Source organism: Panthera onca, chromosome A2, assembly GCF_046562875.1.
Source record: "Panthera onca isolate mPanOnc1 chromosome A2, mPanOnc1 haplotype 2, whole genome shotgun sequence".
NCBI classification, from domain to species: Eukaryota; Metazoa; Chordata; class Mammalia; order Carnivora; family Felidae; genus Panthera; species Panthera onca.
Window position 1 is genome coordinate 128,869,479 of NC_138340.1, and position 12,419 is coordinate 128,881,897.

At 33.4% G+C, this 12,419-nt stretch overlaps 1 non-coding gene across 1 annotated transcript; it reads right to left on the minus strand.

Moving 5' to 3' along the window:
• Positions 1–12,078: 12,078 nt before the first annotated feature.
• Positions 12,079–12,184, minus strand: LOC132679945 (U6 spliceosomal RNA). Its single transcript, XR_009610429.1, has one exon. It is a non-coding gene; the product is annotated as a U6 spliceosomal RNA (small nuclear RNA).
• Positions 12,185–12,419: the final 235 nt, after the last annotated feature.

Sequence of the window (12,419 nt, forward strand, 5' to 3'; positions counted from 1 at the left end):
TAGGTTTATAGTCATGTATTTCATGATAGAAAACAAGAGTATGAGATAAGTTTCTGGTAATTGGATAGGTTTTCAAGTAACCATATTTGCTTCTTTTTCACAAAGAATTGTGTGCCACGTATAAACTGGGGCTTATTGTGTGGCATAGAGTATTTAGTACTGTTTCTGCTGTCCATCAGTTGATTTCATCTCCACCAGTAGATTGATTGATCTTTCTTTTTTTGGATATTTGCAACTCCTCGCTTTTAATTTGGCTTAGAAATAGAATAGACATTTGTAATAGTATGGATTTTGTTTTGTTTTGCCCAGGAATTTAACACTTTTTATGCAGTGTCCTTTTTAAATAATTCTAATAGCTCTGATCTTCAAAAAGCAATTTTCTCCCTTCATTTTTAATAAAAAGTATAGCCTAGACAGGACACTTAAAGAGCGTTTTGACATTGTTATTATCTATAAAACAAAGGAGTGAATACAGAAAAATCAAGAATATGATTAGAGTATATAGACTTGTCACCAATTCTTGCTAACTAGACTAAGGTGCTCACTGTGATGTTTGGAAATGTAAATGTAGTATATAATAATAACTTCTCACACAGTACCAATTGTATCAAGTTCAGTAGGACTAGAAATTTTATCAGAAAAGAAATTAGAAAGCTTAAATAGATTAAATGTAAAGGTGGATCACTTGGGGGTTAAGGAAGAGAAGGAAAACTAGTGAAGGAATCAAGCTCATTGTAAAAGTTTGAGCTCAAATACCCATTAAGATAGTAATAAAAGATAAAGTATATAGAAAAAGAAAAGAATCAGATAGGGGAGGAGGTGGGGGATGGAATTAGATTGCCAGAAAGAATACCCTGTGCAGCCAACATGTACTTGGAAAACTGGAACTGAAACTTGGGAGAGGTCAAGACTGAAGACATAGAGTTGGAAGTCACCTGAATAGAGGTGACATTAGATAAGAGGGATTGATTATAGAGTAGAACACTAAATGAACTTGTTCGTTTTGGAACACCTGTCTTAAAGCTGAAGAGGAGGAAGAGGAGCTGGAAAAGTTAGAAAATAAGTTAATTGAAGGAAGAGAAAAGTTGAGAAAATAAATCATTTGTTCAAGTACATGCTACCCTAAGTCTGTAAGGTAGGTTGGCATAGATGTGTGGAACATCTGTAGACACAGACTCTGCTGAGTGATGCCCAATATAGAATGATGAAAAAAATTTCCATCATTTCATCAAAAAAGAGTCCGTTATTTAAAGAAGCTTATTATGACAGAGTTACCAAATAAATATTTTCTAGATATAATCTCTTAATAGAAATCATTTGACGAAGACATTAGAAGAGATAGTGGGAGAAATACTACATTTAAGAATGGGTAAGGGTTTACTCTTTTTAAATGCATAGTTTATAAACCTATTTTCCTTACAGCAGATGTGACTTTCATATACAATTTCCTGAGTCAAAGTATTTTTCCATTTGGCTTTAGGGGAGATAATTGAATGCAAAGATCAGCTGAACTCTAGAGGCAATTAACATCTGATTTAAATTTAGTCTTCCATGGAGTTTGGGTGATTAGACTACCACTTAGCAGGAATATATCCATAGGATATCCAGGGGGCAAGCACACCTGTTATAACCACAGCTAGTTTGCAAATGTCACTGCTGCTTCATGTAAATAAAGCAATGAAATGGATAAACACCATTTCAGAAATATATTATGATATGATTTGCACATTTCTTCAGAAATTAATACAGTATATTTGTTAAAATGATATAGTGGCATTTAAAGAAAACATACACTCAGCAAGTAATTGACTCATTATGGAAAGTAACATTCATGTACAAATTAAAGTGTTTTTCCTTATTATGGATATAAAACCTTTGTCTTACAGAAAATGAGTGAACAGGCTGGAAAATGAACAATACAAATAGCTAGATGTTACCCATAAAAATGATGCCAAAAATACAGAAAATTGATTTCTTTTAAAACAGACAATAGTAAATTCAGAAGGCAGGGTGTCAACCCATATATTTTCATCTTTTTTATGATTATGATAGGGTATACTCTGTTTAATAAATGTTTCCTATGAAGGCCAAGGAAAATATTTTTTAAAACCACCATTTTTATAGAATGTAGAGGAAAGCTGTTGATAAACAACATTAATGATAAGATTATCATCAAATAGACATTTAAGAATGATAATTTTTTCAATAATTTTAATGAACTACTTTGTGTGTACTGTACTATCTCATAAGAGTCTATTTTAAGACATTATGGTTATCTGATAAAGTAGAAATAAAGAATATGTGAAACTTTTTTTTAAATGGTCATAGCATTAAGCCATATATAAACAGTATATTACATGAGGTCCCTCACATGATCAACACATGTTAGGTCCCCTAACACAAGATCAACAAGAAATGACATATCAGGGAACACAATGCAAGGCAGAATGGTAAAATTAAGTGTTAAAGCAGAAATTGCACTGCACAGTGTTAAATAGGCAAGGGAAACTTGCTTAAAAGTTGTTGTAATAGGGGCGCATGGGTTGCTCAGTTGGTTAAGTGTCTGACTCTTGATTTTGGCTCAGGTCATGATCTCATGGAGGGTTTGTGAGATCAAGACCCGTGTAGGGCTCTGCACTGACAGTGAGGAAACTGCTTGGGATTCTCTCTCTCTCCCTCTCTCTCTGCCCCTTGCCCACTTGCATGCATGCTCTCTCTCTCAAAATAAATAAACATTTAAAATAAATAAATAAATTAATTAATTAATTAAAGTTATTGTAATAGAGGAGTGAGAACAGAACTCATTCTGAATCCAACTCTACTAAAACAGGTCTGTAGGGTTTTTAAGAGCTTGAATGAAAGGGAGATCATAGGTCACTTGTGTTTGCCAATTGAATTCATCCCAAAGGAAAAGTGAACTTTCCTCTGTCTTTAAGACAAGAGATAATTTAATAACTTGAAGCAAGTAACTACAGAAGTTAGGCTCCTACCCTCCCACAAACTGAGAAATAGAGACATTATCTGTCCTGATGATTACCCTGCAAATAAATGGTTCCCAGGTCCTCAAGAAAGACATCCTGAGCCATAAAACTGGCAAGATGTGTTAAAAAGATTTACCTCTTAAAGGGGGTAGAGAAGGTTTATAATAATAGGTTTTCTAAAGTAAATGCTCTAAGGAAAGTCAAGTCAGGAACCTAGAGTTTGGAAGAAGCCTGTCTAAATGTTAGTGAAGCTAAGGGGAACATTTTAAGGCCTTCTTGGTCATAAGGAACCACATGTTCATAAGGATCTAGGACCTCAAATGTTCCTATAGGGAATATTTCTTGAATGAATGAATCAATAAAAATCAGGATATTGATTCAATATTGCTGCTATTATATGAAGTGTTGTTTCTCACCCTTTTTCCATATTATGACACACATATAAAATGCTAATATTTTAATGACTCTATGGATTAAGTCAACTCAGGGTCAGATTAGACCTACTGAGCCTCCATAAGCTCCCCCACCCCAACTACCCTGAGGTGTAACATCTCAGCACCCTAACAATTTCTATAGAAACTTTAGGGTAATGAGAACTATTTTTTTTTCATTGAAAAAGGTCATGTTTGAAATGATAAAAGATGATATCCATAGGCATTAGTACAACTTGTAAGAGGCAATGAAATTCTTAAGCATCCAGAGTACCAGGGTTAGTAAGTTGCTTCACCATCTAGATTTTGAAACTAGATTCTACACCTAACACAGAGGGATACAATTTATGTGATACAATAAGGGAAAACTGTTCCCAAATGACATTTCTGTATAGATTCTCAAGTTTTCCACTGAACATGATGTTGAGTTTTTCTTTCCCATTTGATGTTTAGATGCAGGACTATTGTTCCCTTTCCTTTTATCACTAAGGTCATTGGAAAATTTCTTTGGCTATATATAGCATGATACTGGGATGATACAACTGATATCTGAACTCATCTGTTCATGTGTGGTTAAACCTTTGATGAGAATATCCAATAGGCATTCCTCAGCATTCCTTAGTTAGAGGAGTAAGTACTAAAAGTGACCTTTAAGGTAATGGAAATAACACTTTATTTTCCTTATCACTATTATTAGAATGACATAGAATGATGCCTCAACTTTCCATCTTATTACTGGACCTCACCTTTCCTCCCCCAGTCTGGCTTCTTCCTGTTCTACCCAAACACTTCTTCATGTCCTCTTTTGGGACACACTATCTGTTCCAGCTACACACAGATCTTCAGTGTGTATGTACACACATTCTTAATCCCAAGGCTTTTTCTTTCCTGAAACATTTTGCCCTGTTCTTCAGCCTATCCAAATTCCAACCACCACTCAACCCCTAGACCCAACTCCTTCATTAAGCTTTCTTTTATTGGTTGATCTTTCATTAATCTCTCTTCTTCAAATGTTTATTGGCTATTACTGCCTATAGAATTTGATTTAGCATGTCATTCAGTATTAACGCAAGGCAGATTATGATGGTCCATAGGTTTATGTTATGTCTACAGAATGAATTTTTTTTCTAGAAGGCTTTAGTATTTCTTTGCCTTTCTTCTCGTCATAGTAGGATTTTAATGAATACCTGTTGAATGAGAAACAAATTAAAAAAGTCAGTGATATCACAATAGGTTTACTTTAAGAACATTTAGCAATAATAGTACTCTGATGAATAGTCTTAACTTAAAAAAAAATAAAGTGGTTTTTCTGTTTGGCATAGGGCTACATTAATATAACAGCTATGTCCAAACAAACACAATTGATACATAAATATGTAACATGATTAATAAAAAAACTAGATGGCCAAATAAAATGGGCTACAAAAGAGTAATTCAATAAGCGTAATAATATTCTGTGAAGATGTAGACAAAATTTCTTCCTCTTTACCGTTTATCCATTTGTTATGTGAGATTATTCTTTTCTTCCTATTATTGTGAAGCATGTTCTTTCCTTTGTTGGCAAGAGTGTCAGATGCCTGGCTATAATTCAGTGATAGGACCTCTGACTACTCTGCATCTCAGATGCTCAAAAGAATGAGGTATAAAGGGGTAGCTCAGTTTGCTTATTTCTTCACCTCTTTCATTGACTGAATAATGCTGTTTTGCCCCTTGGTACCAGTGAGCTGTAATATGCTTTTGGAATTGCATATGAATCCATATCTAATATCTTACTATCATTTTTTAACCATATTATAAATCTGTGAATTGGTATATCTGTTATGCTCCTTTTAAAATCAATTTCAAATTATATGTTAGCTATCCACACTGTAACTTTTAAAGAAAATCATTTTTAATTATGCTAGATTAATGATTGCAATATTTCCTGGTTAAGAATTTCATTTACTCAGAATGGAAATTAAATTATATGTTAAAATGAACAGCTTGTGTTTTATAGAGAAAAGGAGTCTGAGTTTGGTAACATTATTAGTCTTTAGGATATATTGAAACGCCTTGTAACAAACAGTGAATATTAAAATGTGCTCTTATTAATATCACTATTATTACTGTTTTTACCATCAATATGGCATTTAACAACCTCCCTAATAAATTTGCAAATGTTTTTGTCTATCAAAATGGTTACTTTCCATAATAGAATTAAATGTACTTTTAAATATTCTTGAATTTGCCACATAGTACTCCATTGTGTATATAAACCACAATTTCTTTATCCATTCATCAGTTGATGGACATTTAGGCTCTTTCCATAATTTGGCTATTGTTGAGAGTGCTGCTATAAACATTGGGGTACAAGTGCCCCTATGCATCAGTACTCGTGTATCCCTTGGGTAAATTCCTAGCAGTGCTACTGCTGGGTCATAGGGTAGGTCTATTTTTAATTTTTGAGGAACCTCCACACAATGGAGTACTATGTGGCAATGAGAAAGAATGAAATATGGCCCTTTGTAGCACGTGGACGAACTGGAGAGTGTTATGCTAAGTGAAATAAGCCATACAGAGAAAGACAGATACCATATGTTTTCATCTTATGTGGATCCTGAGAAACTTAACAGGAACCCATGGGGGAGGGGAAGAAAAAAAAAGAAAAAAAAAAGAAAGGTTAGAGTGGGAGAGGACCAAAGCATAAGAGAGTCTTAAAAAATGAGAACAAACTGAGGGCTGATGGTGGGTGGGAGGGAGGGGAGGGTGGGTGATGGGTATTGAAGAGGGAATCTTTTGGGATGAGCACTGGGTGTTGTATGGAAACCAATTTGACAATAAATTTCATATATTTAAAATAAAATAAAATAAAATAAAATAAAATAAAATAAAATAAATTCTTAAATTTTGCTGTTTTCAACTGGAATAGAAATACTATAAAAGAAATATTCCCTTGATCATTCTTGCTCAAACTGAAGTTGCATCTGAATATACTGAGATCAAAGTCTATAGAAATAGTCACTTGGGATATATTGATAATTTCTATTGGTAGAAAACAAAGATGTGTCATAACTAGTTTTCTTAAACTTGTACTTTAATTACTCATAACTGCTCCTAGAAGACTTGGATCCATGTGCTATTGTTTTGAGGGGTGAATACTATATATTTTGTTAATGTTGTGGGTGTGATTTTATGCTCACTTAATAGATGTAGCTTCAAAGTGTTTTGCTACAAAATATTGCCAGAATAGTGGTTAAATAAAATTTTCCTCAAATTAAATCATACTTTGCATACAACAATAATATCTAACCAATTTGTTTCCAATGTTATCAAACTCATTTATAATTAATCTACAGGAAAATCTGATCCAAGAATTCATATTTACAGTAAACAGTAAATATTGGGGGGTGCTTTACTGAGATTTTTTTAATGTTGATTTAGAAATTGGTAATATTTACTTTGACATTTTTTAGACAAAATTAATTGAGATTGGTGTAGGCAAATAATTTTTGGCCATTTTATGGGTGTTAGAGTAGACTTGCCTTTTCTGAAGAAAACCTGAGCCCTCAATTATGCCTGAGGTTTAGGGTAGTGATGCTGTAGACTATCTCATCAGATGTCAGGTCAGATTATATATATATACAGGGATGTCACTGTTTTCTTCTCTCACAGTATGGTTGCCCTCAGTTGGCAGCTGAGGTTAGCAGCACTCCAGACTTTAGCACAAAATAGAACCTCTGACTCTGAATGTTTGAAGTGATTATCAGTGAGGATGTCCATTCATTTAACTAAATCATCTTATAATTATTTACTTATTTAATTAGTTTCAATTTTCATAAACCATCAGAAAGGCTTGTGAAAAATTTATTTGGCTGAAATGTGTGACCTTGCTTTGAAAAGAATGTTATTGTGTTTAACATAGGATTGTCTTCTTTTTTTTATTCGGACACATAGAAGATATCTTTTGGGTCTCAGTACTAGAAAACATACTTTATTAGAACAATTTTTAAAATGTGGGAAATAGTAAAAGCTTACTATAATCGAACTTGTTCACCTTTTAACTTTGGCTTTTAGGAGCTAAGAGAAAATTATTTACCTATTTCTCCAACTTGTGGGAAGGATTACTATACATTTTCCTAATATTTCCTGATTTCGTTTTGCTTCCATACCCTCAGTTTTACTTTGACGTGATTTCTTTCCATATCTATTTGCTTTCTCTAAATTATTTGGAAACAAGACATCATTCAATAAAGTACTTATTTAAAATACTTCAGAAACTCCAAAGTGGATCAAAACTTACCATGGAAAAGAAGGAAAAATAAATGTCAATTAAGAAGAAGCAAGAAGGAGCTATGACATCTGTGGTATTCAAATCATGACAGGCATATTTAAACGACATTTCATAGTCTCAATCATCATCACAACCATGTAAACTATTATAATTTTAGCTATTATTACTGAAAACTTATCTTTTTCAAGTATTCATTAAAGTTCTTTCTATGTATTTAAAAATTTAACCCAACCATCTTCTGAAGGAGGCAACAGGATTATCCATAAGGCTGACATAGGGCAAATATCTTAACTGAGATCTTACTACTAGCATCTAGAGAAACAAGGATCCAAATCCACATATTTTAGTCCCAGAGCCTCTAATCCTAACATGCCGTGCTTTTCTTATTATCCCCTTTAATCAGTAAGGAAGCTGTATAAAGTTCTAAATGTGTAAATTATGTGATATAAGCCATGTGTGGTGGGGCTTAGATTCAGAACCAACCTGTAGAAATGGAATCTGTGCTTTTGTCCTCTATATCACTCTGTCTTCCAAAATACATGTTATGTTCAAGGAATTACTCTGTGCCAGTTTTTCAAAAATACCTTTCCATGAAACTTTAGTTAATGTAGGTATTTGAGTAAAAGCTTACCAAGGTGAAAGAAATTTGGGAAATATTGAGTTAAACAGTTATCCATCTCTAGAAATAGCTCAGAACCTTTAGTGTACTAATGCATTTTTCCAAATATTGAGTCATTTTTATTTCTTTTAACTAAGTATCTTCCAAGATGACTAACCTATTTTGAAAACACTAATTTGTGCTATATTTCAGATCATCTTATGTTTCCTATGACTTAGTGAATTCTCTGTGGCTTCATAAGGATCATATATAGAGCCTGGAGTAATCAAACCTGTCATAAATGCAATAATTTGGAATATGTGAAGATTAATCAGATGTCATGATTAAGCCAATTGAATTATCAATACTTACCTTGTCATTAAAAAACCAGATTGGAATAAATTTTAGAGATTAACTTAATTTGCTTGTATGTTAACAGGACAAGAAAAATCTAATGAAGCAGTTTTCAAAGGGTATATAATAGGGGCTTTCTAGAGAAATACACTAAGTCATATTATATGAAAAACAGAGACAACCATCTTCATTATGTAAACCAAATTGTATTTCACCTACAAAAATGGGTGTTTCCCCCGAATCATCTAAAATTATCTTTTATTTCTTCTTTGATTTTGAATCAGTATCCTTTTGCAGGCTTCTTAAGATGCTAAACTGATTATCTCAACACTAAAAATCTTTGCTAAGAACCAATTTATTTAGAAATACTAAATGCACAAAAAAAAATCTCACTTAAATTTACACATAGTAATACTTGATTCTACGTAAAGAACAAAAGAAAAAGGAAACAGCAGAATGCTGATTGATTTTAAATTGAAAGATATTTTCTTAAAAAGCTCATGACTTTCTGTCTTCCTACTTTTTTTCTATATTCTTACTTTCAACAACTACAGACTAAAATATAAATGATTGTTAGTAAAATGAACTGAATTAATAAAAAAAATAAAATGTTTAAGTAGATAATAATGTAGAATTGCATCTCATAATATTAGATTTCCAGGTTATTTCATTAATTTTAAACTTCATGCACAATGAGAAACATGTAAATGATGCTTAATTCATTATACACCCTGAATCAATAGAATTCAAATTAATATTCTCTAGAAATGTTTTAGTTCTCATATTCTCTGGGCACAATCTTTTGGTAGTAGACTAAATGGATGTTTCATCTAACTCATTGGTAACTTAGATTAGTGGAATGTACTAATTCTATTTAATTGGAATATGAATTTAATTGTAACTTCCCTGGGCCTCAGTTTTCTCGATTATGAAATGGCAATAATTTTATGAGAATTGTTTTAGAATTATATTGCTGTTTTAAAAATTACCACAGGGGCACCTGGATGGCTCAGTCATTTGAATGTCTGACTCTTGATTTTGGTTGTCATGATCCCAGGGTTGCGGGACTGAGCCCCATGTCAGGCCCTACACTGAGGGTTCAGCCTGCTTAAGATTCTCTCTCTCACTGACTCTCCCTCTGCCTCTGTCCCCTGCTCACACTCTCTCTCCTCTCTAAAATAAGTAAAACAAAACAAAACAAATTACTACAAACTTAGTCACCATTTGTTTTATAGGTGAGAAATCTAGGCATTGCATGGCCCAGCTGGTTAGGACCGTACAAAGACAAAATCAAGGTGTCAGCTGGTCTGGGCTTCTGCTAGAGACTCTGGCTAAGAATCTACTTCCAAGCTCATTCAGGTTGTTGACAAAACTCACTTCTCAATTGTAGGGTTTCACAATTTTAGGTGCCTGGTTCCTTCAATTTTCAGAATGAGCAGCAGTGCTTTAGGCCTTCTCCCATGCTTTAAATCTCTGACTTTATTTCTCTTTCCTTCTCTGTTTTTCTTTTCTATTTTTAAATTAATTACAGTTTACTTTTTAGAGTATTAGAACTCTAAATTTAGATTTATAGATTTAGATTTATAGAAAAAATAAGGAGATAGTACAGTCTCCACACACTCTCGTTCCTCCCAGTTTCCCTGTGTCTTAACATCTTGTATTAGCATGAAAACTTTGTTACAATTAATGGACCGATGTTACTGCTATTTATTATGTAATTGATTTTTTTAACTGAAGCCTATAGATTACATTAAGGTTTACTGTTTGGACTGTATTCTATGAGATTTGTCATATTTCCACCATTATCATATTATACAGATTAGTTTTACCTCTTAAAAAAAAACCATGTGCTTCACCTATTCAAACCTCTCCTCTTTCAACCAAACCCCTGATAACCACTGATCTTTTTTCTATCCCCAATAGTTTTGCCTCTTTCAGAATGTCATAACATTGAAATCATAGTGTATAGCCTTTTCAGATTGTCTACTTTCACTTGGTAATATGCATTTAAGGCTCCTCTCTGTCTTTCATGGCTTGCTATTTAGTGATAAATAATATTCAATTGTCTAGATGTACCAAAATTTGTTTATCCAATCACTAACTGAAGGACATTTTGGTTGCTTCCAAGTTGGGGCAATTATGAATTAAACTGCTCTAAATATCAGTGTGCAAGTTTTTGTATAGACATAAATTTTCTTTTTATTTATTTTAATGTTTGTTTATTCTTTGGAGATAGACAGAGTATGAGCAGGGGAGGGGCAGAAAGACAGAGAGAGACAAAATCTGAAGCAGGCTCCAGGCTCTGAGTTGTCACTACAGAGCCTAATGTGGGGCTCAAACTCATGGACTGCAAGATCATGACCTGAGTCGAAGTCCAACACTCAACTGACTGAACCATCCAGGCTCCCCTAGACATAAATTTTAATTCATTTGGATAAATTGGTGGATCATATGGTAAAGAGTATGTTGAGTTTAGTAAGAAACTACTAAATTGTCTTCCAAAGTAGCTGCATTATTTTGTATTCTTACCAGCATGAATGATGGTGTCGGTGTTCTGGATTTTGGCCATTCTGATAGGTTTGTAGTGGTATTTAATTTTTGTTTTAATTTTATTACTAACAACATGTAAAGGGAGAGAATTTTTCATATGCTATCTTCTATCTATATATTTTCTTTGGTGAGCTGTCTGTTAAGATATTTGACCGACTTTTTAAAAAAAGGTTTATTTATTTTAAGAGAGAGATAGAGAGAACAGGGGAGGGTCAGAGAGAGGAGGAGAATCCCAAGCAGGCTCTGCCCTGTCAGCCCACAGCCCAACACAGGGCTCAAACTCACTAAGCATGAGATCATGACCTGAACCGAAATCAAGAGTCAGATGCTTAACCAACTGAGCTACCCAGGCACCCCTGACCCATTTTTAAAGTCAGGTTTTAAAAAAAATTGTTGAATTTTAAGAGTTATTTGTATATTTTAGATAATAGTCTTTATCAGATATGTCTTTTGCAAAGATTTCTTCCCAATCTGTGGCTTGTCTTTTTATTTTCTTGACAGTGTCTTTCACAGAGCAGATACTTTTAATTTTAATGAAGTCCAACTTATCAATTATTTCTCTAATGGAGCATGGTGTTGCATTTAAAAGTGGTCAACATACTCTAGGTCATCTAGGTTTTCTCCTATGTTATCTTCTAGGAGTTTTACCGTTTTGCATTTTACATATAGGTCTGTGATTCACCTTAAGTTAATTTCTGTGAAGGGGTAAGGTTTGTGTCTAGATCTATTTTATTGCATGTGGATATCCAGTTGTTCTAGCACCATTTGTTGAAAGAACTATCTTTGTTCCATTTAATTGCCTTTGCTCCTTTGTCAAAGACCAGTTGATTCTGTTTATGTGGGTCTATTCTAGATTCTCTATTTCTTTGATTTGTCCATTCTTTAGTCACTACCATAAATGTCTTGATTATTATAGTTTTATAGTAAGTCTTCCTTATGCAGGGGTCATGCTATTCTTCTCTTGATCATTCCAATTTTACTATATGTGGTGCCAAACCGAGCCCTAGTAAGTCTTAAAGTTAGTGTCAGCCTTACCACTTGTTCATCTTCAATATGTTGGTAATTCTGGATCTTTTTACTTCCTAAATAAACTTTAAAATCTGTTTCTCAATACTCACAAAATAACTAGCTGGGATTTTTATTGGGATTGCATTGAGTCTATACATCAAATGTTGGGAAAAATTTATATCGTGACAATATTGAGTTTTCCTACCCTTGAACATGGAATATTTCTC